The sequence below is a fragment of the Zonotrichia leucophrys genome, chromosome 13 (assembly GCF_028769735.1).
Source record: "Zonotrichia leucophrys gambelii isolate GWCS_2022_RI chromosome 13, RI_Zleu_2.0, whole genome shotgun sequence".
Classification (NCBI taxonomy): Eukaryota; Metazoa; Chordata; class Aves; order Passeriformes; family Passerellidae; genus Zonotrichia; species Zonotrichia leucophrys.
Window position 1 is genome coordinate 9,806,089 of NC_088183.1, and position 24,605 is coordinate 9,830,693.

General features: G+C 41.5%; 1 long non-coding RNA gene across 3 annotated transcripts in view; it reads left to right on the forward strand.

Moving 5' to 3' along the window:
- The window catches only part of LOC135453841 (uncharacterized), a 65,220-nt gene that overhangs the window by 19,578 nt on the left and 21,037 nt on the right, over positions 1-24,605 (forward strand). The window contains exon 1 of one of the 3 annotated variants that reach the window (XR_010441963.1): positions 13,889-14,048. The exons of the other annotated variants lie outside the window; for them this stretch is intronic. This is a non-coding gene — a long non-coding RNA (uncharacterized LOC135453841). Of the gene's footprint in view, positions 1-13,888; positions 14,049-24,605 lie in introns of those variants that run through there. 3 annotated transcript variants of the gene reach the window in all.

The following is a 24,605-nucleotide window of genomic DNA, read 5'->3' on the forward strand; positions in this document are numbered from 1 at the left end:
TTGGATCCACTTTCTATTATTTTTTTCTGTCTTATAAATTAGTCCAAGATGAATTTTCTGTCAAGGATTTGAACCAGTGAGAACCTGAAATTTTCTTTTTGTGGGAAATTTTTTTCATTTCAAGACAACTAGAACTGAAATGAAAAGATGCAATTATGTGATGAAAGACAAATACTAAAGAAAAGTATGTGAATTATTCACAACTTCTTTATTATTTCAATAAGATCATGTTATTACCTTTCTATATTTCTGAAATTTTAATATGATGAAATATTTTATTTCAATTACTTGAAAATATATTATAGTACCTTAAACATATGTAAGTGAAACTGAGTTAATATTTCAGCATGATAGAAAGTTTGAAATTTAATTAATTGAAATAATGGGTAAAAAACTGGGGTTCATGTTTCAGAACCCAATGAGTGTTCACATTTATGTTTGACTTTTTCTGTTTGTCCAGGATGGAGGTATTGCTTATATGTCCAGTTTTACAGGAATGGATGTTCTCTAGGAGAAGAACTCCATTAAAGTTTTAACATCTCCGTCTGGTTTTCACCCTCTGATGAGAAAAACAAAAACTAAGAAGAGAACATGCAATGATGGGAATCTGTCCTGTGTTTTCTGTATGTCTGTCCCAAGCCCGCAATGTGAGCAGTGAGCTGTTGATGTCATAAACATGGACCATGTTGAATTTGAGGCATGTTGCTTAGGTTGGGTGTGTAGAGTTTAAGATCTTTCCCAGAATCTCAGGATTTTATAGTCCATAGAAGCACTTGGTGTGTGTGAGGGTGAAATTAGAGGGATGGAGCTGCTTTTACTGGCTTGAAAATTTATCCTTTCTTGATAACATTACCATTGGAATAAATAAGCTTCAAAGAAACCAAAGAAGCTTTTTCCCTCCTCTCTGTCTCCTTGCAGATAATGACAGCAGCAGTGCTCAGCTGGGCTGTTCTGACTGTTCTCCTTTCCTGTGAATATCTGGAAAACCCAGGCAAGTATTTTAATGGGCAGCTTTTGGTGGTGGCATCAGCTGCCTCAGCGCACCAGGTTTCATTGGAGTCCTTGGTGGATGGCTTATCCATTCCTTCAGGATGCTCCAAGCATGGTAAAAGTTGAAAATAGAATATTTTATTGTGCAAGAGCCTTCTGTACTGATAGTATTTTTCCCTCTCCTCCACACTGTGCCAGCTGTGGTGTGTGTCCTGTGGCATCTGCAGTGATGGTTTGTGTGTTATCACAAAAATCTGCTGATACAGTGTCTGTACCTGGGTGGGGCTTAGCTGGTGTGGTGGGCCTGGGTCAGCTGAATGTAGCAAAGTCGTAAATCTTGTCCTGGTTTTCCAAACCAAAAGTATAGCAGCATCCAGGGATTTTGTGACCTCTCCCTGGAGGTGCTTTGTGCCAGGCTGGCGGCAGGACTCAGTACCTGCCTCAGCAGGCTGGAGCCTGCACAGGAGGAGGATGCTGAGTTTCTGCCACACTGGGATGTGCTGGGGCTTTTCCCAAGTGAGCCCCTTCCCAGAGTCTCCTTCTGCCTGGAGATACTGCAAAGAAATCCAGTGTACAAAGGAAATGCTTTTTGTAGTGTCAGCCATGCACTGCTCTGGTGGCATTCCTTCTCCCTGCAGGGCAGACCCTCCCCAGCAGCCACAAAAGGCTGAATCCAGTGGTCCCTGGAGCAGCAGAGGCTGGGAGGGGAGCAGATACATCTCCCCTCGTGGATGGAATAAGGAAGGGAGAGGGATGGCATTTGACTGGCATGTAAAGCCTCAGGAAAGCCAGATAATTTAAAGATTCTTGTGGCAGACATTTCACTCAGCCAGCTCTGGGTTTGTTGTTCTGCCCATAAGCCTCCTGCCTGGACTCCCCAGTTCTTGATAAGATGGACAAATACAATATTGTGAGTTTAATGCTGTTGAGAATCTCTGCAGCACAAGTAGTGGGGCAATGGGATCTTGCCCTGCTGCCTCTGTGCCAGGGTGAGGGGACAAGGACAGATGTCCTGGCTGGCAGCAGGGAGGCAGTCTGGGCTGCTGGACACTGCAGACAGTTATCCAGAGGTCAGCTGTGTACTGATAATGAAATATTGATAAGCTGCACATCGAGGTCTCTGGTGGCAGAGGCTGTGTGTCCTGGCCCTGTGCTGGGTGAGGTGAGAGGGTCCAGGGCTGGGTCACTGCTGGGGTCTCACTGCTCTGCTCTGTGCTGGCTGTGGCAGGACCCTGCTGGTCCTGCAGGGTTGGGAGATGCATGGTGCTGGGGCAGGAGCTGTGCACTGACCTGCAGCCACACACCCTGGCTGGAACAGGGGGATGCCGCATCCACGTGGGCAGCGTTTGGCACCTTGCTTCTCCTCTGGGAGGAATGGTAACCATAAACCATCTGTATAAGGAGAGATTTGTGAGGTTTACATTTATTAAAGTTTGTAAAGCACTCTTTGCTGCTGCAAACAGATGCTGATGCTGGTACACAGGATTATTTTACTTCTGCATCACTTGGGAGAGCTGCTGTGATTTGCTGTTCTCCTGGCTCTTGGGGAATCTGCAAAGACTCTTGGCTGCTTTGCAGTCCCAAATGAGATTTTTCTGCATCCTTAATGCATTGAATTTACTGTAATATAAAAAACATCATGACACCCAGGTGGTTTCATATCAGATTTCATATGAATAATATTATGGCCAAGCTCAACTTCTAATAAGAAACTGAAAGCCACTGCTCTTGCCTTTGTCATTATTTGGGATTTTATTGTTTTTGTAATGAAGAGAAATAGTTTGATATAAATGTGTATTGAACATGATCACCAGCAGGAAAATTTTTGCCCTGTATTTCAAGTTTGGTTCAAGACAGAGTTTTTTGGTCTGAACACGGATGAATTTAGGTTTTTGTTCCTGAATAGGATCCAAATGGGAAGGGAGAGAAGCCTGAGGCCTGAATGGCTGCAGACCCAGGACAAAATGTTTGCAACTGCAGCAAGCAAAGGATGGGCATCACTGCTGCTCATGGTGGCTGCCAATGCTTTGTAGAGAGAGCAGACTCAGGTCAGGATATTCATCATTCCTAAGGATTTCCACCACTGGTTGTTTCTGGAAAACTTCCCTCATCTTTGTTGTCAACAATGATTACACAGAGTTCATAAAACACTTATTTATTCCATTTTAGAGATAGGATAATATAATTAAATGTTGAAAAGAATTGTGTTGCATGTGGAGGGAATGATGTTAAAACAGAAACTACAGTGGTTTAGAAAAAGGAAAAGCAGGGAGCCAGTATCTACCAAGACAATCTGAGAGCAGGCAGAGGGAGGAGAAGCCTTGCTTAGCATATGACTAATGGCTTGGCCAAATTGCTCTGAATTGCCAGGCCTGTGACAGACAGCAGAATAAAGCCCAGATGTAATCTGCTCAATTTGGGCCAGAAAGGTTGCACGATATTTTTTTCCAAATGGAGCTTTCATCTCTGGTTGGTTTTTCCTTTTTGTTTTCTTTTTGCAGCTTTGATGTTGGATTGCGAGTGGAGCAGGGCTGAGTAAAGCTGCCCATGCAGGGTGGTTTGGGCAGCCCTCCCCATCAGGCTGGCAGAGAGAAACTTGCTTTTTATATTAATTTATCATCCGCAGAATCTGCATTTTCTATGGAAATGAGCTGAAATCTGCTGAGGTAATTTTGTGCTTGGCTATTGATTAAGCCCCTCCTGCTCAGTTTGTTGTGCAAACATTCCTTTTTGTTTCTCTTTGTTGATGATAATGTCTGTGCATTTATCAGAAAAGAGAGGATTCTTCTTTATCTGGCCATTGATTTCAGACACAGCTCTCTTGTCCAGCTGTGCCCTTCCTCAACAGCTGCTGGTGGGTGCCCAGGATGGGCACTGCAGGAGGACATGGAGCTCATGTAGCAGCTGAGGGATATTTTGGATTTTTGTGTTGCTAATGAGAACATTGTTGAGCTGATTGAAATGGGTGTTAATATTGAAAGAGATGCTGTGATGCTGATCTAAGTGTGCAGACAGGTTGTATAGATCCCTGCTCTGCTATTCCAGAGAGAAGTTAGTCTTGGATGAAATTATGATTTAAAGCCCAAGTGAGGAGTATGGAAATTTTTAATGTTTAATGTACAATAAAAGTTTGATCATAACAATATATATCCCATTTTGACACTTGCAAAACAAAGGGTTTCTCTAGCTCCAAAAGTATGATTTGAAAGTAACCTTAATTGGTATATAGATTTTTGTTTCAAATGCGAGGAACTAAAAGAAACATTCTGACTGGAAGCCACATTTTTGTTTGTTCTTTGACAGAAGAGAAATCTGGCACATTATCATGATGAAAATATTTTCTTTTTTTCTGCACACTTCTGGGTTTTTCTGCTTGAGAACCTGTTTGCCACAGGTCTGCTTGGTTCCTGTTTCTTGAGTGTCCTGGGAAAAGTGCTGCTGCAAGAGAGAGGATGGCAAAGGACAGAAAAGCAAAGGCTCATCCTTTTCTGGGACACAACAGCAGAGCTGAGAGGTCCCTGGGACTCAATTGTGTGCTGCTTTGAAACCATGTCAAATTAATTTTCTGCCTGTTGGTACAATGACAACCTCTGGCAATGGCATTGCCTTGAAAGGCAATAAACAAGGAAATTGCATATTCTATTGCCAGCGTATTAATTTCATTGTTTGAAACATGAACTCATTTTCTGCCATTGCCCTGGGTAGTCTGTGTGTGCAGGTACAAGGCACTGGGGAAGGTCTGTCCCTTGTCCCTGCAGAGCAGAGGACCCAGAGATTTTCCTGTTGGTGTTTTGGTTCATGACCCTTCTTCACCTCTTGGCAGCACAGGAGGTGTGCAGGGCACCTCAACAGCGTCCCACTTCCATGAGAAAAGGAGGTGTTTGCAGTCACACTGCTCCTGCTTATCATATAAAACCTTTATCCAAGGTTTCTGTCCTTAAACTCCTGACTGCTCTGTGATTTTTATTGAAAGTTGTTGGTTAAAAATGTCCTTTTCAGAGAGATAATCATGTCCAGGTGCAGAGCTGTTTTTGCAGTGTTATTCCACTGAATTATCATTCATGAAAGGGACTGAGATGGTTTTCAGGCTCAAATTTAAATTTGCCAGAATTAGAATAGAGGTTAAAAAGTATTTCTTGTAATACATGTTTAGTTTTGCTGGAGAGTCAATTTCCTTTAGGTTTAATCAAGGTTATTAGAACAATGACAGGACTGAATTTGCTCGTAAATTTTGTGTCTGGAAGCAGAAACTGTTACAAGGTTCTGCACACAGATGTGCAGCATGTGTTGAATACCTGGGCTGATATGTCACAAAGGTTAACTGACTTATTGCAATAGGATAAATAAATAGCTCTCCGAAAGACCCTGAAAAACTGTGGCTCAGGATTGTATCTGGGTTGTGGACAAGGTGACTATATTTTGGTGCAAATGAATTTATCTTGCCATGTTTCAGGACATGTTTCAGTTCACTGATGCACAGGGGAAGGAATGCTACTTACATCCAGATCAAATGCCTGCTTTAAAAATATCTGCAAACCAGATGCAAACAGTGAATCTCCGTTGAAATTAACAGAGAATGGAGAGGTGCTCTTTAAAGAATAATGAGGAAATTGTAATTCCACAAGCAACTGGATCAGTCCTACCCATTTGACTCCTAAACTGATTATTTTGTCTGCTCTTAGGGAAGGACTTTTTAAATGACTCAGCAATTGGGATAGAGTGACACTGAAATGGGGCGTGGAATAAAATGCTCCTTCTTTCATGGTCAAGAAGCCAGGTAACAATTTCAAGTGCTCCTGAACCCAATACTCTTCCAAGTTACATTTAGAACTGATGATTAAGCTGCCTTTAACTTTTTAATCTTGAACTGATATTGAGAAGTCTTTAAAAAGATGTTAGAGTAAAACAACGGACTTTCTAATCAATCACACAAAATTATAATATATTGGAAACTTATTATTAATAATGGACTATTATTCTTTATGTATCACATCTTACTATCTAATCTATCTATATTAGTTACTTTTAAACGGAATCGGGTGATAAATTACTCCATTAAAACAGAACGAAGAGACTTAAACTCTTCAACAGGGAAAATTACAAAGTAGGTTTTTACAGTGGCTTCACATCTTTGCCAAGCACATCACACACTCTTGGATTCCTGGGAGCTGAGCAGGATGTGATGCTTCCACCAAGGGGTTGGCATTGATGTGGACCCTGAGTTCTGCTGCAGAGCTGGGCCTTACGAAGGCCATCTCTGCAGTGCAGTGTGTGCATTCAACTTTGCTTTTCAACCTGGTGATGATGAATTAGATCCAAAAGCCTTTTTAGTTTGGGCTGCTGTCATTTTCCTTCGTGTCTCTGGTGCCTTCAGCAGACTTCTCTGCTTGACCTAGTGTAGTCGCTGATAAAAGGAAAAGAAAGCAACAGCGCATTCTTCAAGCTCTCCTGAGGCTGTGGAGAAAATCTGTAGGAGAACTGGAGTGAAGAACAGAGTCAGGACATTTGCATTCCAGTTTTTGCTCTGTAATTTGCCCATCTCCATCTCATTTTCCATCACTTTGGGGCGAGTTTTGTAAAACTGACGGAAACAGTCTGCTCCTGTGTGGTTTGTTGCTGTGGGCACCCTTTCCCTGACAGGTGTGGATTTATTACACTGTTTCCTTGATGCACTTATTTCCTCCCCTCCAGCATGCTGTGAGAGTCTCTCCTCATGGTCCCCTGGGTACGTGCCAGGCTCGGGGAGAGGAAAGCAGAGAGATGAGCACATATGTGCTTGCATCCGTGATGGGTGGAGGAAAAGTCTGAAAAATAGCACTTTGCTGTTTTCCTGCAGGCAAATCAAGAGCAGATTTTGTGGGGTTCAGGGAGAATTCTACCTCTCTGATTTCTGAGCTCTCAGCTTTTTGACCTTTAGGCAGGTTCAGACTCAGGTGGGTGACCTGGACTGGACAAATTGCTGAGGACAAGAGCTGTGAGGGGCTGTTTGAGTTCTCTGGACTGGGAGAATCATGATGTTGTCACTGTTGTGTGCAGGTGCAAGCTCATCCACGTTCCTCATTGCTGCAACTTATTGCAATTAGAATGGCACCTAAAAGATTGGATTGGTGTCACGTGGCACAGGGCATTGGGAGAGCTGCCAGGTGCAGAAAGAGAATCTGGAAACTCAGATGAGTGGAGAGAGAAAATCAAACAAATGAGTAGAATGGGATTCGTCTATTTGCATGTTTTAGCTGTGCAGCACACATAAAAGGGAAAAATCAATTTACTTGAAATCCTAAATAAATAACTGATAAAAGAACACATTCTTCTTGAATTGAAAACAAAAAAGAAAATGGTAAATAAATGATTGTCTGAATAAGTATAAAAAACAGCAGTAGCAGTAGTCCTCCTTTAGAGGAAGGCTGAAGGCACTACATTTTCATATGAAACAAAATACCAAATTGGCATAAATTGAGGATAAAGGCCTACTAGTAAGAGGCCTTTGTTTACTGATGCTTTAAACAGCTCATTTTTCTCCTCATTTTGATTTAAAATAATCTAAAATGGTGGGGAGGGATTTTCTGGGAAAGAAGCACAGTGTGTAGCCTAATCTTCCATCCCACAGACTTTACTGGTATTATCATAAAAATGCTGGAGGTTTTCTTGGTTTTGAACTCATTTTTCTGAAATTTTTGACAAATGAGCCCAAGTGCATTAATAATGGAGCTGGAGTGATTTTCATGTCTGTGGGGAAACAGGCAGCCTATTTGCATTTTGTGTTTTCATTGTCTCTGACAGCCTTGGTAACACCCCACTGGCAATAACAAAACCTTCACCTGGGGTTTGCTTTGGCTGGGCTGGGATTTCCCAGTGCACTGCACCAGTGCTCTTCCAGCTGGTTCTGTTTTAAACCTCAGCCTTGATGGCTGCTGACTTGTGGGGAGCAAGCTGGAAATAAAGGGCAGTGCAGGTGCTCTTTGTGTGGCTCTGCTTGGAGATTTCCCATCCACTTCCCAAACACATCTTCCAGATTGATTCAGCTGTGATAGTCACAACTGTCAGTAGTAAACCCACTGATTTTGGGTTGTGTTGGTGGGTTTATCTATAGCCACTGATGAGTAACAGTGAGATTGCTCAGCTGAGGGTGTGATTGCCTTGAGTTGAGCTGGGTGTCCCCAAGGATGCTGCAGCTGTGGGAGCCAGGAGCTGGCACTGTCACTGCTCCTGGCACTCCTCAGTGCACTTGTACTCATTTCATACAAGAGAATTGTGGAATCATAGGATGGTTTGGGTTGGAAGGGACCTTAAAGATCACCCAGTTTCCATCCCACTGCAATCTGTGCCAAGGTTTCTGCAGCCTCAATGTTATTGGATTTGATACCTGGGTTTACAAGTTAAAGCAGGACTTGTAACACACTGGGACAGCAGTGGGGTGTGTAGAAGGGCTTGGGTTGTACCTGGACATTGTACCAATAAAGCTGCAGTAGGGTAGATGAAACCTTTAATATGGATAAAGTTAACCTGCCACAGAGCTGGTTTATTCCATTTACTGTTATTGCTCACTGCAGTGTCTGAGTGAGAGCCCATTTGGAGAAGTGGCAGGAAATAAACTCATTTCTCTTCTTTTGTCACCAATTAAATGTGCTGTTGTATATCTTGTGGCTAAGTTAGCTGTGGTTTCCACTGCAATGCTATTTTGTGAGGAAAAGAAAGAAAACAGGAAAAGAAAGTGAGTTTTTAGGCCCAAACGCTTGTTGAGTGGTGATTCTGAATGTTACCCTAACCTCTAATATCATAGTAATGACAGTATGAGCTGTACTGGCAGAGTAAATGCTGTAGCTGTTCTGCGTTGAGCCTGCACACACAACATGTAGCAGCCACCTTTCTTGCCTCTGAAATAGAGGTCTCCAAATCTTCCTGGGTTCAGTTTCGGCACTGCCAGCAGTAACTTGGGATTGTAGATAGTCTTGGCCTAGTTCACTTTTTTATTACTGATAGATGCATTTAATCTACTTTATTTACCTCATTTTTGTCTGAGGCTGCTGTATCATGAGATCATGTGTGCCCATGCGTGGCTCTAAAGCCTCCTGAGCATGTAAGATGCTGGTGTAAGGTTGTCCACAGACCTTCCTCAGCAGGACAAAAAGCTTATTGCTGTTGCTTTGATTTCCAGCCCCCTTTGTCAGCATCTTTGCTCCATCCAGTGGCTCCTTCTGTATCTTCTGAGGGTTTATGGTGCTTCTGTGGTGCTTCAGAGCAAGAAAATTCATTTAGTCCTCCTGATGACATGGTTTCCAGTTAAACAGGACATTGTGCAAGAGTCATAGACCTCTTAATCCTCCATCTTTATAACTGGATATTTTGGCATCACTAGGATGTGACAGGCAGAGTCTACCCTGGACAATGACACTGGGAATGAAGCTGTTCTGAATGCTGTCCATAGGGAGTGATGGAAAATGCAGTCTTAAAAAAAGTGACTTTTAGGTTAGGTAAGTTCATTTCAACAGAAATCAGAGGTGTAATGCTTCCTCTAAACCCACATAAAGTGCTGTAGGGAAGGCTGCAGATCTGCTTACTTTGCTAGGTAAAGCAGAATCTCTTTTTCCTGTCTTGCCTTTTAAAAATAACTGCTTGATGCAGTAGATTTTGCCCTCTAGAACAACAAATATCTTGCAGGACAGGTGGAATTTTAAGACCTTATTTTGCTGGTGCTGCATGTTTGAAACTTCTATTGAAATTAATGGCGATTGCAGTCCTGTAACCGTGTTAGCAGAGAACCCTGTGACCTTATAAATGCAGGCAATATTGTGAAGCAGCTACTGCCTTCAGGTGGTGAAGAGCAAACAAAACTGCACTTTATATTAGACATCATTCATTTGTCCTTTCTCTTCTTCTATTGCTCTCCAGGTCCTGATCCTATTAGCCACTGTGTCCTTTTGTAATTTACCAAAGTAATGCTTGGCAAAGGGATCCAGGAGGTGATTTCCTGCAGTGCCTCCATCAGCATCACTCTTGTAGCAGAGCCAGAGCCTGTGAACAGTTGAGCTGGGGCAAGTTCTTGCAGTTCCAGTGCATGCCAGAGCCTGGTTTATTTGCTGGCTCAGATATAAATCTGTTTTCATTGGCCTCTCGCTTCCCCCAGCCCTGCTGAGCAAATGGATGGCATTTGAGGGAGCAGTATATGCTGGGAGTGGGCAGAGGGCAGGAAACTGGATAAATGGCTCTGTAATTAATCTCTGGTTCTTCCCAATTATTCTCCTCTTATCTGTTACCACGGTTAATTGAGTTTTTGCCCAAATATGACCTCTCCTCCTAATTCCCACATGAATAATTTTCAGAATGTCTGTATAACTTCATTCCCTCCAGTCTCCAATGTGTGTTTAAACTCCAAGATGCTAGATCAAAATGGTGAAATCAGTGTTTCCTGAAGGCATCCCATTAGTGGCTTCTCATTGGGATTGTATGGTTTTCAGAAACTCAGGCGTTTCTTGACTTTTGCTATGTTAGGATTTTTTTTAAATTCAAGTGAGTACATGCTTATCAAAAGAGAGTTACTCAAGAGTCTTAAGTCACATATCTCCTCTTGAAAACATCTCTGTGTATCTCTGTGGGTTTTTTTTCCAAATGCAGTTTTGTAGTTTGTTGAAATTTCCATAAGGCTTGTACTTTTAATGGTCTGTGTTACTGTTGGCAGTGGAAAGTTTTGTATCACAGTAAATTTAGAGACTGTAGATTTGGAGACTTTCTCCTTTCCTGGGCCTACTCTTCCTTCCACTAACTCCTTTAAAATGCAATTGGGTATTCGGTATTTTTCCTCCCAAATCCAATGCTACAAATGTTAGAGCGCAGTATACATTTTCTGAAAAAAACAGTAATTTTTTTTTTCTTTAAAAAGATTTTGACAATGAAAGTGCTTGAGTTCTACTTTTATTTTTTTTTTTTAGTAGGAAAATAGCTGGTTTTTCTCTCCTCCCTTCCCACCCTACCCACAGAGAAATCAAAGGCAGTGTGGGGTGAACCAACCTTCCCCAGCCAGCACTGAAAGTTGGATTAGATTCCTCTTCCCAGAGTCTCCCCAGCTCTGTCTCCACCACAGATAATATGTCTGGAAAACAAGAGTCAACATGTTTATCGTTTGAGTACAAAACACTTGAAAAAAAGACAACTCTGACAGAAATTCTGATTTGTTCCCCTCCACATGCCTCTTCAAACACCATGTGTCAATGATGGTGCTGCTGGAGCAGCTCTCCTCTTCCCAGACACCAAGAAGGGACGTTGAATCTCACTGTAGCACTAATTACTGAAAATGTCTTGGTGTCCTTTATCTGAATCTTCAAAGGGTGAAACTATTATTATAGCAAAATACCATATCCCATGAAATACTGCAATTGAGTGTGCAAGGCCATGGATCAGGAAGATTGCCTGAAGTAACTCGACTTGGTGATGAATGAGAAGGGTAATAACTTCTCAGAAGAGCCATAGGAGGCAGGCAGCAGCTTGATTAGCAGTGATATATCATGGGTGAGGTTCTAGGGAAACACAGATCCAGAAAAAAATGTCAAATTTTTACTCTTTCATGAGGGTGTGCTCTGGGGAAGGGACTGGCAGCTAGGAGAAATGGAGCTCCATGGAAAGCAAGTAAAATGTTTGCTGGATGCTAAGGTCAGAGGCATGTGGCTGTAGGAGCAACCTGCCTCTGGAAAAGGAAGAATTGGACAATGGGAAAAGTTTCCTGTTCTCTGTAGATCATGGCAAAATCTTCATCCTGGGAATAATTTATTATGAAATATAAGAGAGTGATAATGCCTCTGGAAAAGAATTCTTGGCTTTCCTCTTTCTTACCCAAAGGTAGATCTGTGACTCCACAGAAATCTGAAGTTTATTTTGATTTGCTGAGTTTAAAAGAAAGAATTATGCCAAAGGGTCCAGAGTCTTTAGGCTGCTGTACTTTATTTAAACCAATGAGGCAGCATCACATTATACCAGCTAAAGACATGGCCTTGTTTCTGGGATGAAAATACAAAGTCTCTTAATGGGGACAGATTTTTCGATATCTCCTGCTTTAAGTTGTATTTCTTTCTTAATTACTTAGTTCCAAATAGTCCAGGAAGAAAATTCGGGTTTTGATTGCTGGATTTGGACTTATTTATGCTAATTTCTATTCATTGCATGATTTCAAACGTCTGGTGTTCTGAAGACACCGTAACATGGACTAACTTTCACAATCTGATAGCAGTATTTAATATTATTTGTTAATTCGTTATTTCCTTTTTCTGTTAAAGTACAGATTTATCTTGTTTTATTTCATTTTTAAATCTAGTAAAATCTCAATATTGTTGGAGTTAGTTTTTGTATTATCTTATACTGCCAGCTACGCTTGACTAAAATCCACTGAAGTTGACAGGAAGCTCTTGATAGATGTTGGATGTCTCAGTGGCACATTGGCTGCCCCTGTGGTGCCCAGGGGGTGCTGAGCATCAGTGTCCAGCCAGGTGGGCCACAGCAACCCATGCTCTGTGGGGGCCTGGGGATGTCTAACTTGCCATCTGTAGCCAAAACCACGACGTTCTCCTGTCCTTCTCCAGTGTGCATTAATGGTCTTTTCATTTCACATTGGGATGTTTCTTCTGGAAGGTGGGAATAACGCTGGGGTGGCAAGGGAGAGGGAGTGAAAGCTGCAGGGCTGAGGGGTTTGAGGGGTGGGCACCTCAAGGCCCCCTGATTTAGGAGGAGCCTCCCAGGCTCTCTGGTCTGTGCTGACTTTCCTGGTCCTTCTGCCTCATCTCAAGCTGAGCATGTTCTGAAGCACTCCTGAGTGTTGTGTGCTGCAGGTTCACCACCACTGTTTGGGGCTGATTTTTCCCAATTGCATCTCTGGACTAGGAAAAAATCACATGGCACTTTAATCACCAAAAGCTCAAAAGCAGGGGAGAGAATAAAACAAGTCTCTTGATAAAGAGCTTGTAAGTACAGGCAGCCTGCAGAGTAAAGTCAACAGGTCTCTTCAGTGCTGAAAGCACAAGAATTTCCTGTGGTGGGTGAGAGCTCTGCTGCTTAAATGTTGCACTGGTTCAGTGCTTTCCCTTCTTGAGCATCTCCAGCAGATGCATCTTTAACATCTCCTGATCAGGCAGGAGGTTACAAACTCTCATTTGCTGCTTTCTTTGTCTCAGTGCATTAATCAGTTCACCAACACTTCTTATCAAGATTTTCCTTGTAACACAGACAATTTAGCTTTATTCTGTGACAATAAAACCACCAGATTAATGCAAACTCTGCTCCTTCCTTATGTAAAATCTTGTCATATGGGAAGACAGTGTACCATCACAATTTTTACGAAAGCAGCCTTCCAGATTTCATGTAATGTTGGTTAGGTTTTGTTCGTGAAGCACAGTGAGAACCACCTGGTCAATGTAAACACTTTTCAAGATGACTTCTGGTCCTTGGGAATGAAGCTGCTAGAGAATAGCCTGGTCTAAAGGGATCAGCTGTCAAGAGCTGTGTTGCTGTAAGGTGGGGGCTGTGTGAAGCCTTCCCAAGGGGTGGATTCAGGGACAAGCTGGGTGTGATGCACCCTGTCTCAGCACACACTCACTCCCCAGCAAGTTCTGCTATCTCAGTGCAGAAGTGGAAGAGTGACCTGTGTCAGCCTCTGAAAAGGGAGGCTGGAGGTTGTGCTGAAGGGTTTTGTTTTCTGTAACATATATTAGTGGCTTATTCCACGTCAAAGTTCTTTCTAGACATGGACCTTTGTAGGGGGATAGAAGATAAGAAAATAGTGTAGAAAGTAATCTCACCCCTAAAGAGTTGCAGCTGGGCCAATTATCAAAGATTAGGAGCAGGCCTGACTTTAACAGGCCACAGCTGTGACCAATGAGAAGAAGATGCTATGAAAGAGTGGGGTGGCTGGGTGAGAAGGAAACTGGAGTCAGTGGCTGCTTTGTGAAGAAGAAAGAGTCAGTGCTCTGAGATCTGCCCACGAGAAACACCAAGAAGGTTTGGAACTTTTGTGATAGGAGACAACAGCATGGAACCCCTGCAATGAGATGGCAACAGACCTTGAGCAAGCACCCAAGGTGAGCTGCCCCTGTCATTCTGTTTCCTCACTGACCCTCCCCAGTTAGATGCAGCTCTCAAAACCCTTGCCTGTTTTAAATCCCTGAGGATATGTGGGCTGGCTGTGCTCAGTATGAGATTTTTCTGTCCTGCCTCTGTCTGCAGCAGTAAAGGGGACAGTGCTGAGGGGACAGTGTGCACTCAGTGCTCCTGTGTCCAGCTCCTCATGCACTGGAGTCACTGAAAAAGGAGGAAATTTCTGTGGTCATGGTGGGCTGCAGGTGTAGCTGTGCTAGCAGGTATTCCAGAAGGTGCTGCTCTGCTTTATCTCACTTGAGATCTGTAAGTAGCCTGTGCAATTAAAAGACAGAAGATGAAACAGCCGCCAACAGGGCAGAGCACCAGCCTTCTGCAAGGCACTTGGAGCTCACAAAGAAAAGAAGCATCTGTCCAAGGTTTAACTTTCAAAATGAGACGAGCACTGGGAGGGTTGTGCAAGAGGAAGCAGATACATGGCTCAGTGTGTGAGGATTAAAAAAAAAAGACTATTGCATGTATCACTTTGTGGATTTCAGGCATCCCTAGCAAAGAACTCAGCAATAGTAAGTAACATGCTGCATTTAATAGGAGAACGTTTGATTTTGTACCGTGTATAAAGCTTTTTAGATCCAAAAGATTGCTTATGGTAGAAATGTAGCTTTGCCCTCATTAAGCTCTTATTTCTCAAGTTCTTATAAAATGCTGTGAAGTTAAAAATTCTATGTTTTTAGAGATTATAATAATGAGGTTTAGATCCTTTTCCAGTTTATAGATAAAATGCCATATTAAATGTAAGCAGTATTATATTTCGTTATGCAATTCTGGATAGCTCTTGCTCGAAGATAAATCAAAGTAGACCAAAGAGGAGTATTTTTGTAATGTAGATTTATGGCAGTGCAGAATAAAGTGCTGCTTCTCAGTTGCAGGTATTTTTGGCATTCTAGTTAAAAGTGTCAAAATAAATGATTAAATTTAAATTACTCAGTAGCAGGTCTGCTACCCCCATCCCAATATAATAAAGTAAATGCTAAAAGTGTAAGAGACAAATCCAGCAGCATCCTCCTGCTGTGCCATTAATGTTCTCCCAGTTGCTGAGATATTTGCAAGTGTTGCTCCGTGTCTACAATACAGAGGATAGAAAACAAGGATGCTTTTAGTCTGGGGGAAAGGATGGGAGATGTCTTTCCAGGGGAGAAGCAGGGGAGTCCTCAGGTAAGGATTTCATTCCATTGTCCCCAAACCAGCCCTGTGCGGGATGAAGGCAGAGCCCCCCATCCCACATGCATCTTGCTGGCTCCTTAACAAAATCCTCAGAGATTCCACAGGAAAGGGGGCCTGGCATGACTCTGGGCGATTCCTGCACTGAGTTAGGATCTCTGTTGTGAATGATGCACTCGATTTTTGCTGCTGTATGTGAGTGGAAGCTGTGGAGTGGCAGTGCCTGTCTCTGGGATCAGTGGGCAGGGAGCCCATCACAGGGACACACTCACAGTGAGCACTGTGCTCAAACTGCTCCTTTGTGGGCAAAGCTGGCTCAGCTGGAAACAGGGTTTGGGTTTGATGTGTGGAGACCAGCCTGTGCTTTTTTTTCATATTTTCAGTCTTTTGAGGAGAGCAGAAAGAGCACCAGGCAAACTGTAGAGGAAGCAAAAGAAAAATAATTTTAATTATAAGCCAGTTGCATCATTTTAAGATGAAATTTGTACATTTTTTGTCTTTAATTTTGACTTCTCCGCCACAATAACCATTAGCAATATTGTTAACTTAAATATTGTGCTAAAGAGAAATTAATTATCTGGTGAAAGGTTGTGACACAGCAAAACCTATAGTGAGAATTGCCAGGTCCTTGCACTGGCAAGCAGGGAGAGCAGAGGTGAGGCTCTCGTGCCTGCCATTCTGCTGGGAGCCCCATGGCTGGGGAGATCTTGGGCCTCCTGAGTGCTCCAGGTGTGCCATGGGGATCTCTGCATCTGGAACTTGACACCCAAGAAAAACACATTGCCCTGGTTTCAATTACACATGTGGAAGTGGATGATATTCTATGAAAATTCAATAAACCTTGAGAACAGCAGCAGGGCTGATATCTGTAATTTAAAATAATGGATATGAAGAAATTGTTTCTCATTTATCTTTACTGCTGAGTTTCAGAAGCACCAAAGAGACTTCATTAGGGTTTTTTTTTTTAAATAGCTTCATTTATCTCAATCAATGATGGGTTCTAGAGGTGGCTGACTATTATGTTTAATAATACACTGGATAAAAAATATCCCCGTCCTTTCACATTTTCTGACATATGTGGAAAGAATATATGAAATCTCTTCTCAGTGGGAGATAGAATTAGTTTGGTTTTTTTTTTTTTTAAATCACTTTATAATGCAAGATAAATGTGCTTTTTGTCACACAATGGGATCTGTAGGCAGAATATTTAAATCTTTGTTTTACACAGATTGAAGTTTCATTAAAAGAAATATCATAAAGCCGAGACTCCAAAGTAAATACTGTGACCAAAACATGATGATTCAATCCTGTGACTGCCACTCACAGAAAAATTGTGACCAGGAAATGAAGAAACCCAACAGACAGTACTGCTGTGGGCTCACAGTCAATGCTACCACCCCAGTGCTGCTCCATGGGGATAGAGGAATTAAAGGGGCTGAGATTTAAATAATAAAAAAGTGCATTGTAAAAATAAGTAATGAACCTGATGTCAAACAAACATGGGAAGATTGCAGCTCGTGCTTGTAGCTCTGTGAGCATTCAAAGTTGTGACGGTGTTCACAGGGGTCTCAGGTTGAGGGAAGAGATGAGGATCTGACTCTATGTACAGAAGGCTTGATTTATTATTTTATGATATATATTACATTAAAACTGTACTAAAAGAATAGAAGAAAAGGTTTCATCTCAGAAGGCTAGCTAAGTTAAGAATAGAAAGGAATGATAACAAAGGTTTGTGCCTCGGACAGAGAGTCTGAGCCAGCTGGACTGTGATTGGCCATTAATTACAAACATCCACAGGAGACCAATCACAGAGGCACCTGTTGCATTCCACAGCAGCAGATAATCAATGTTTACATTTTGTTCCTGAGGCCTTTCAGCTTCTCAGGAGGAAAAATCCTAAAGAAAGTATTTCTCATAAAAAGATGTCTGCGACACAAGGTGGACAAGTATTGTGAGGGAATCCGGTTTTCTTTTGTTACATGCAATGTTAGCCTGCTCGTGCACTGTCTGCTCAAAGGCCATGTGTTGATTTGGCACAGCCTGGTTTTGGTAGCAGGGAAGGGCCACAGAAGTGGATTTTGTGAGAAGCTGCTGGAAACTTCCACCATGTCTGACAGAGCCAAGCTCTGATGGCTCTGGAGATGGACACATCAAACCACAACGGGCCACCACACAAACAGGTGAAAACCCAAGAGTTTCTGTCTAAGGGGTTTCAAAAAGATATTGTTCTTCAGCGGTTTTAACAAGGAGATTTTACCTGGAGGATTTGAATACTAGAGTCTGTCAGACATTCACCAGTTTATGAATATGGGGAATGTGGTAGCCTGCATTTGTGCCCTAAACTTATTTTGTTAGGATTTGGCAGGGAAACAATATTGCTAATGGTTTTGGGTTATTGTGGTGGAAAAGTCAAAATTAAAAACAAAAAATTTACAAGCTTTTGCCTTAAAATGATACAACTGGCTTATAATTCAAATTATTTTTCTTTTGTTTCCTCTGCAGTTTGCTTATTGCTCTTTCTGCTCTTCTCAAAAGACTAAAAATATAAAAAAAGCACAGACTGGTCTCCTCAAACCTGGGCTCTACACATCAACCCAAAACCCTGTTTCCAGCTGGGCCAGGATGGGTTTGGATGTGTAGAGCCAACAGGGAATGGCTCAGTGGTATAAGCTCTGCTTTGAAAAAAATTCAGATGATGTGCTAGTGACAGGGAAATAGTTCTGTATGTGGGCACCAGATGCAAAACACATCTTTATTTAACTTTGATAAATTGTAGGTGAAATGCAGAGGGGCTGTGAAATTACAAAGGGGAAAAATGAATATCTTGTGAGAAGTTTTGGAATAACTTCCTGTGAAGGGCTGGGCTGGCAACTTCCATGCTCCAGAAGCAGGTTTTTTTTTCCTTTTGCTGCAATATCTGACATTGAGACCTCATGTTTTAACCCCAGGAACATCAGTTTGTTAATTCAAACCTTGTGGCTAATTTCTATGCAATTTTCTGGTTGAATAGCCATGTTTCCAAATGATAAAGGACAGGGGGAAAGAATAATTAAAAAGCATAAATGGAAAGAAGACCTTTGACCTTCCTTGATGTACAGGGGAATAGGGAAATATGGTCTGCTCCTGCATGGATGCAGTTGTCCCAGCTTTGTATCACCAGTGGAGGATGAGGCTGGGAGCTATTAACCCATATTCATAGATCAGGGAGATCTGGGTGTGCCAAGGAAATTGTAAAAGTAGGTGAGTTCGTGACTGACGATGAGTTTGTGGCAAGTAATGCTCCTGATTATGGTTAGGATAAATACAAATGTGGTGATGGTTGAACATGCCAGATCAAAAAGAGGCTTTAAGGAGTTGGCCATGTGCTTTGAGGCTTCTTGCATCACATCCTTAAGTATCAACCTAATTCAATCACATCCTTAAATATCAAGCCTAATTCAATGAGGGCAGAGAGGTTTAAGCTAGTGCACAAATAAGATTAAATCAGACAGGAAATGTGTAAAGATGGGCATCTTTGGAGGTTTTGCTGTATTATCTGGTGCAAATATTAAGGCTGGCAGTTTATCTTTACATTTAGAGGCCCCTGGCTAATTCAGGGGTTCTGGAAAGGATTGTTCTGCAACACCAGAATCAGGGAGAGAACAGTTGATGGGATGGTGGTTAACGAGTTAACTGAAGTGCAGAATGTGCTGCTTTGAGAGGTCCCATCAAACATTAGCTCAGTTAACATGCAAGGATTAAGTTCTCCAGATATTGCAATAGATTAGATCCCTCTCATAATTCACCCCAGCAGTTTGCCTGAAATGGAATAATCAGACACGATCTTGGTTTGGAAGTTACAGCTTATTGATTCAAACACAGCATTTCTCCTAAGTTGTTCTGTTCTTTACATAAATAAATAATAAGTCCCTGGAAATCTGTTTTAAAGAAATCTAAGGTGCAGAGTTTTCTGTCAGAGTTTATTTTCTTTCAACTCACTCCTAAGAAAAATCTCATTGCTTTTGGTTATGTGGGTTTTTTCTTCTTATTGCAGCTCAAACATGGATATGCCCTGACAGTGTTTTTAGTAGGCTCTGTGGCATGTCATGCACAACTAGAAGTTTTCACAACATATATTTTGTGTTATTTAACTTCCTGGGTTTAAAATCGATCTACTACTCTTATAGTTTCTTAAAAATAGACAACTGGTCTTCAGGTAGGTGGTTCAAGGGACTCTTGAAACACCAGAAGTCAGAGCCAAGCTCTGCTTCCAGAGACAAAGCTTCCATTGATTCATTGAGAAGGCCAGGAAAAAATTATGTCGTTAGTTTTAAAGGTAATGCATTTCTATAGACACTTAAAAATAGACTTTACATTCATGCTGGATTTCTCAGGCTTCTGGTCCTTTGAGATCCTATTCACTCTCTTTGCTGAGTGCTATTGAGAAATATAGTTTCCAAAGGTTACAGCTGCTCCTGGGATCAATAATTCTGGCACAAGGAATGAGTAAATCTCAACTTTCCGACACATTGGAGTATGGGTTTCTGTGCAGGAGCAGGATGTGACTGATCTCTGGGCTTGCTGAAGGTTGTGTGCTCCTACAAGGTTACTGTGGAGCTGGTGACACTGGGGTTTTGTGACAGCGTTCACAGGTTGATGGAAGAGATGAGGATCTGACTCCACGTTTCAGAAGGCTTGATTTATTATTTTATAATATGTCTTACATTAAAACTATACTAAAGGAATAGAAGAAAGGATTTCATCAGAAGGATAGCTAAGAATAGAAAGAATGATAACAAAGATTTGTGGCTTGGCTCTCTGTCCGAACCAGCTGGGCTGTGATTGGCCATTAATTAGAAACAACTACATGAGACCAATCACAGATGCACCTGTTGCATTCCACAGCAGCAGATAACAATTGTTTACATTATGTTCCTGAGGCCTTTCAGCTTCTCAGGAGGAAAAGTCCTAAGGAAAGGCTTTTTCATAAAAGATCCCTGCAATAGGGGTTTAGTTTTGTGCTCATACAAGGTTGCTCTGGAGCTGGGGACATCAGGGTTTGCTTCATCACAAGCCCCAGAAACAAGGGGGGTTCATTTCATTGTGGTGCTTCAGCTGTGGGTTCCCAGCTGGGAGTGGTGTGCCCATAGAGGCTGTCTGGCTGTCTGTCTGAGGGCTGCCCTTGGGCTCTGGGCAGGCAAAAAATCTTTTTTCTGCTGGGGAAAAAAGATGGGAGCAGGCTGGTAAACCAAATATTTCCCGTTGGTTCCCTGGTGGATCCTCTAAACCTAGAGAGATGCCCTGCAAGTGGAGAGCTCTCAAGGGCAAAGTCATGAAACCAGGCAATGTGCAGTTATTTTTTCTCATGTTTACAGTGGAATTCTGTTTTGAGCAGCATATGAGCGAGAGCCACTACATTAGCTACTGTCACCTCTAATAAACTGATCATTAATCATCAATCATTTGTCTATTTTCAGGGCATGTTCACAGTGTACTTGGACATATATCTAGCTAATGCTTCTTGATACTGTTGTACGGGAGATCCAAGCTTGTCACTTGAACTTGTAAAGTGTTTTTATTAAATTCATCCTTTCATGTTAGTGTTTTCAAGGACTGGTCTGGTATTGTCCATGAAAATATCAAGCAAAACACTTTATTCTAAACTAAACCTGCTGAACTGAATCAAGCATCTGACAATATACCAGCCTGTCTCACCTTGCTCCTGCATGGATGTTTTATTTTGAATGCTCTTCCACCCTTCTTGATGAGGAAACTCATCCCACAATGCCTTGTGGCCTTACCAAAACTTGTGCAATCACATCATACCAAATTTGGCCCATTGTGGACCACCATTCACAGAATGTTTTTGTTGTTTTTCTCTTACTATCTACACATGCATTCTAAAGACATAATCCAGGCACCATATCATGACATTTTTCATATCAGGTTGGCTTTTTTTTGTTCTTGTTGTTGTTTGTTTGTTTTAATCCCATGAAAAGATTGGGAAGGGTGCAAAACTCAGCATTTCTTCTATTTGACATAGATGGCCCATTTCTCCTTGTTACACATCACTTTTTCCTATCAAGGACACTCAATCCCTACACTTTCTCCTACACTGCCATGTGTGGTTTTTGAGTAAGATGTTACAGCGACTTCCCCCTGTGCTTGACCTTGACTAAGTCTTCTGATGAACTTATATTTTTATGGCTCACTCTACCTAATATATATAAAAATGTTATTCCTTATGAGTGATATTTATGGTTTTGAGAATGAAATTCAGAGGAGAGCAGTCACAACTCTCCAGCTCTCCACCTCAGTGCTGTGTCTCAGGGAGGTTTGATGTGCAGGAACAGACTATTCCAAGGAAAGAGGATGTGTTCGAAGACCTGTTGTAACTCATCTGTGGCTCTGGCAGAACATTCATCTTTGCTGAGCTTTTTTTCTCTATCTGCATTAGCAATGGGAGTTCATCTAAAATAATAGGCTTGAAAGCTCCCTAATATGAATCCTGCTGGTATAAAATTTCTTCTTTTTCCCCATAGGATTTTTGCTTGTTGGTTTTCTTTGAGATTATTGTAATATATTTGAATTATTTTCTTCTCTTAGTTTTTTTAAGATTCCTCCTAAGTGAATAAATTTTAACACTAGGGCTGCAGCCATTCATACCAACTGTAAATCCCAAGGAAGCTCAAGAGAAAAGGGGAGCTGCTCTCTGAAGAAAGATTCCACTTCACTTAATTTTCTTCTTTTTATGTTGTGTCATGTCCTGTGGGGCTGATTTCAGTTGTTTATACATCATTGTGTAGTTAGACTAGAAGGGACTTTTAATACCTCTGTTACTAAGAGATTTTTGTGGCACTCACTAGTACAGAAGGAAGCTAACCTAGAGCACAGCTACTGGAGTCTGGACCTTCCTTCCACTCAATTTGGTGTGAAATTTGTCTTGGTTTTAGAGGCAAAGTTTAAAATATCTTCTTGCTGCAGAGGATTTCCTTTGGGGGATCTGTTCTTGAGCAGTTCTCATGCCTGCAGGTCTAAAGGACTGGTGTGCATGTCCCTGTTCTGCAACTAAACAAGAATCAAAGCATGGTTTTGTGGTATTGTTAAAATAACAATAACACCTGCAGGACGCTCTAAGGGTGTCAGGGCTGATGCTTTTCATGGCAAGAAGGTCTATGCAGAAAGCAGTGTGCACTTATTTCTGCCATGAGATGCCCAGGAATTTCAGGGGAGAAAGTTAAAATCATTTCAGTTGCTGATTTTTCTGTGGCTTTCCTGGTTTGGAACACTTTCCAGTTGTTCTGAACAGACAATATAATGCCTTGCATTGATGATGCAAAATTGGCTTAAGCAGGTAAAACACCTCAGAGATGGTTAAAAATGGCCTTTCAATCAGAGACACCTCTGTTCTCCACATTTTGGAGAATGCTGCCAGTTTTACTTGCAACTTAATCTGTTTATCAAGTATTCCTATTTTCTGGCATTGAACTACATAATTTTCAGTGGATTAAAGATATGAGGTTTAGCTACATTATAGATTGTTTAGTTTCGTACCTACAGATAAAGACAACCACAATTAATCAAAAGGCTTCATGATTGTTCCTAAATGTTTTGTTGTGTTTGAAAGGAGGCATGTACCTATTTGAGCTATTTAGACAATTCTGAAAAGTTTCTGTTGTCCAGTAATTCAGATAACTCTGATTTGATAACCCATGATGTTTGTTTCAAGAAACACCTGGGTGATCCTGGCTCCCAAGGAACATGGTCTGCAGTGAGATGGAGCCACACTCAGTGAGGTCCACTGAACTCTTCTAGAACTAAAAGGAAGGAAATAAAGCAGGGGAAAGAGCATTAAAATCTAAATTTGTGAACTTTATCAGTACAGAACTTCTTAAAAGTGTTGCTTCAATAAGGGGTGGGACAAAGAGAAAACGAAAAACCAGAAGAAATTGCAGGCTTGTTGCTACTTTTTGGAAACAGATGGGATTAGTCACTGTCCTCCATGTGTTCTCCAGATGTTTGCTCAAGTTTTACTGGACCAAAATACAATTACACTTTCATAGTTCACCTCAGGCTTCCTGGGAATCCAAATTTCTCTATCCCCCAAAGGTCACAATCTCCACAGCTCAGAAGGGCTGATTTTATTACACAGATTTGTACTCCATTAACACAGTCCATAGGTTATTTCTAATCCACAGAACTGATTTATTTAATCCTTGTAGATGCCATTTGTTACACATTATTCTCAGCATTTATTCACAGCACAAACAGATGGTCAACGAAACCAATTAACCTTTCCCAAGCTTCCTTTCAGACTTTCTGTGGGGTTTTTTTGAGTCTATGGACAAATGAACAAAAAACTATCAGGAGACTTCATGCCAGAGTGTGATGAATAGGAAGGCAGACTAGCACATGTGCTGTGCTTAAATAAACCTCATCCTGCCCTAGGCTGGAGCTCTGGAGGGAGGACTCTGGCTGGCAGAACAGGCAGAAGAAATGAGCTTCCAAAAGGTGAAGTGGCCCAAGTCTGTCTGTTTTCTTGCTAAATGGTGTGGAGGATAGGGAGACTCGACAGCTTAACCTCATTGCTCTTTCCTCCATTTGTTTTTGGTTTGTTTGGTTTGTTTTGGGGTTTTTTTTCCCTTTTTAATAAGGTTTTTTAGATATGAGAAGTATGTATTTTGAAGTGAAATGACAAGTTCTGTTAAAAACTGTGCTCTCAATCATCAAAGCCTTCAGTAAGTGCCTTGAGAAAAAAAAAAGAATAAATCTATTTTATTAGCAATAAATGTAAGATATGAGTAATTAGAAATTGCATCCTGCCCTTCACTGATAACCTGGAAGACAGACCACATAAATTTAGAGCAGCATTCATTGCTAACTTTTATAACAAAACTATAAATAAGTATTTAGGTGGATCCTATCTCAATCTGTTTATCTGTGTAATAAAACCACAACCTCATTTGTGTTGTACAAAATATCCCTTGATTGTTTCATGGATGATTAGTTTATTACCAGAATACGTGGTCTGTTGGATGGATGCATCTCTGTTGTCCTTTTCTCAAATCCTGAAGAAAATGGGCTGAAAGGCCTTGGAGGGTATGATAGGGCTGTGTCGGGGCTCACAGGGGGATTTTGGGCAGTTTATTTTGTCTCCACAGGATTTTCTAATCCTCTCTAGCCGATATGACCTTATCTTCAGAGGGACATTTTTTCTGTTCATAAAAGCTCTGTTGATGTAATGACCACAGTGCTGTTTCTTACATGCCTAATTGTGGAACCATAGAATGATCTGGATTGGAAGGGATCTTAAAAATCATCTCATTCAAACCTCCCTGCCA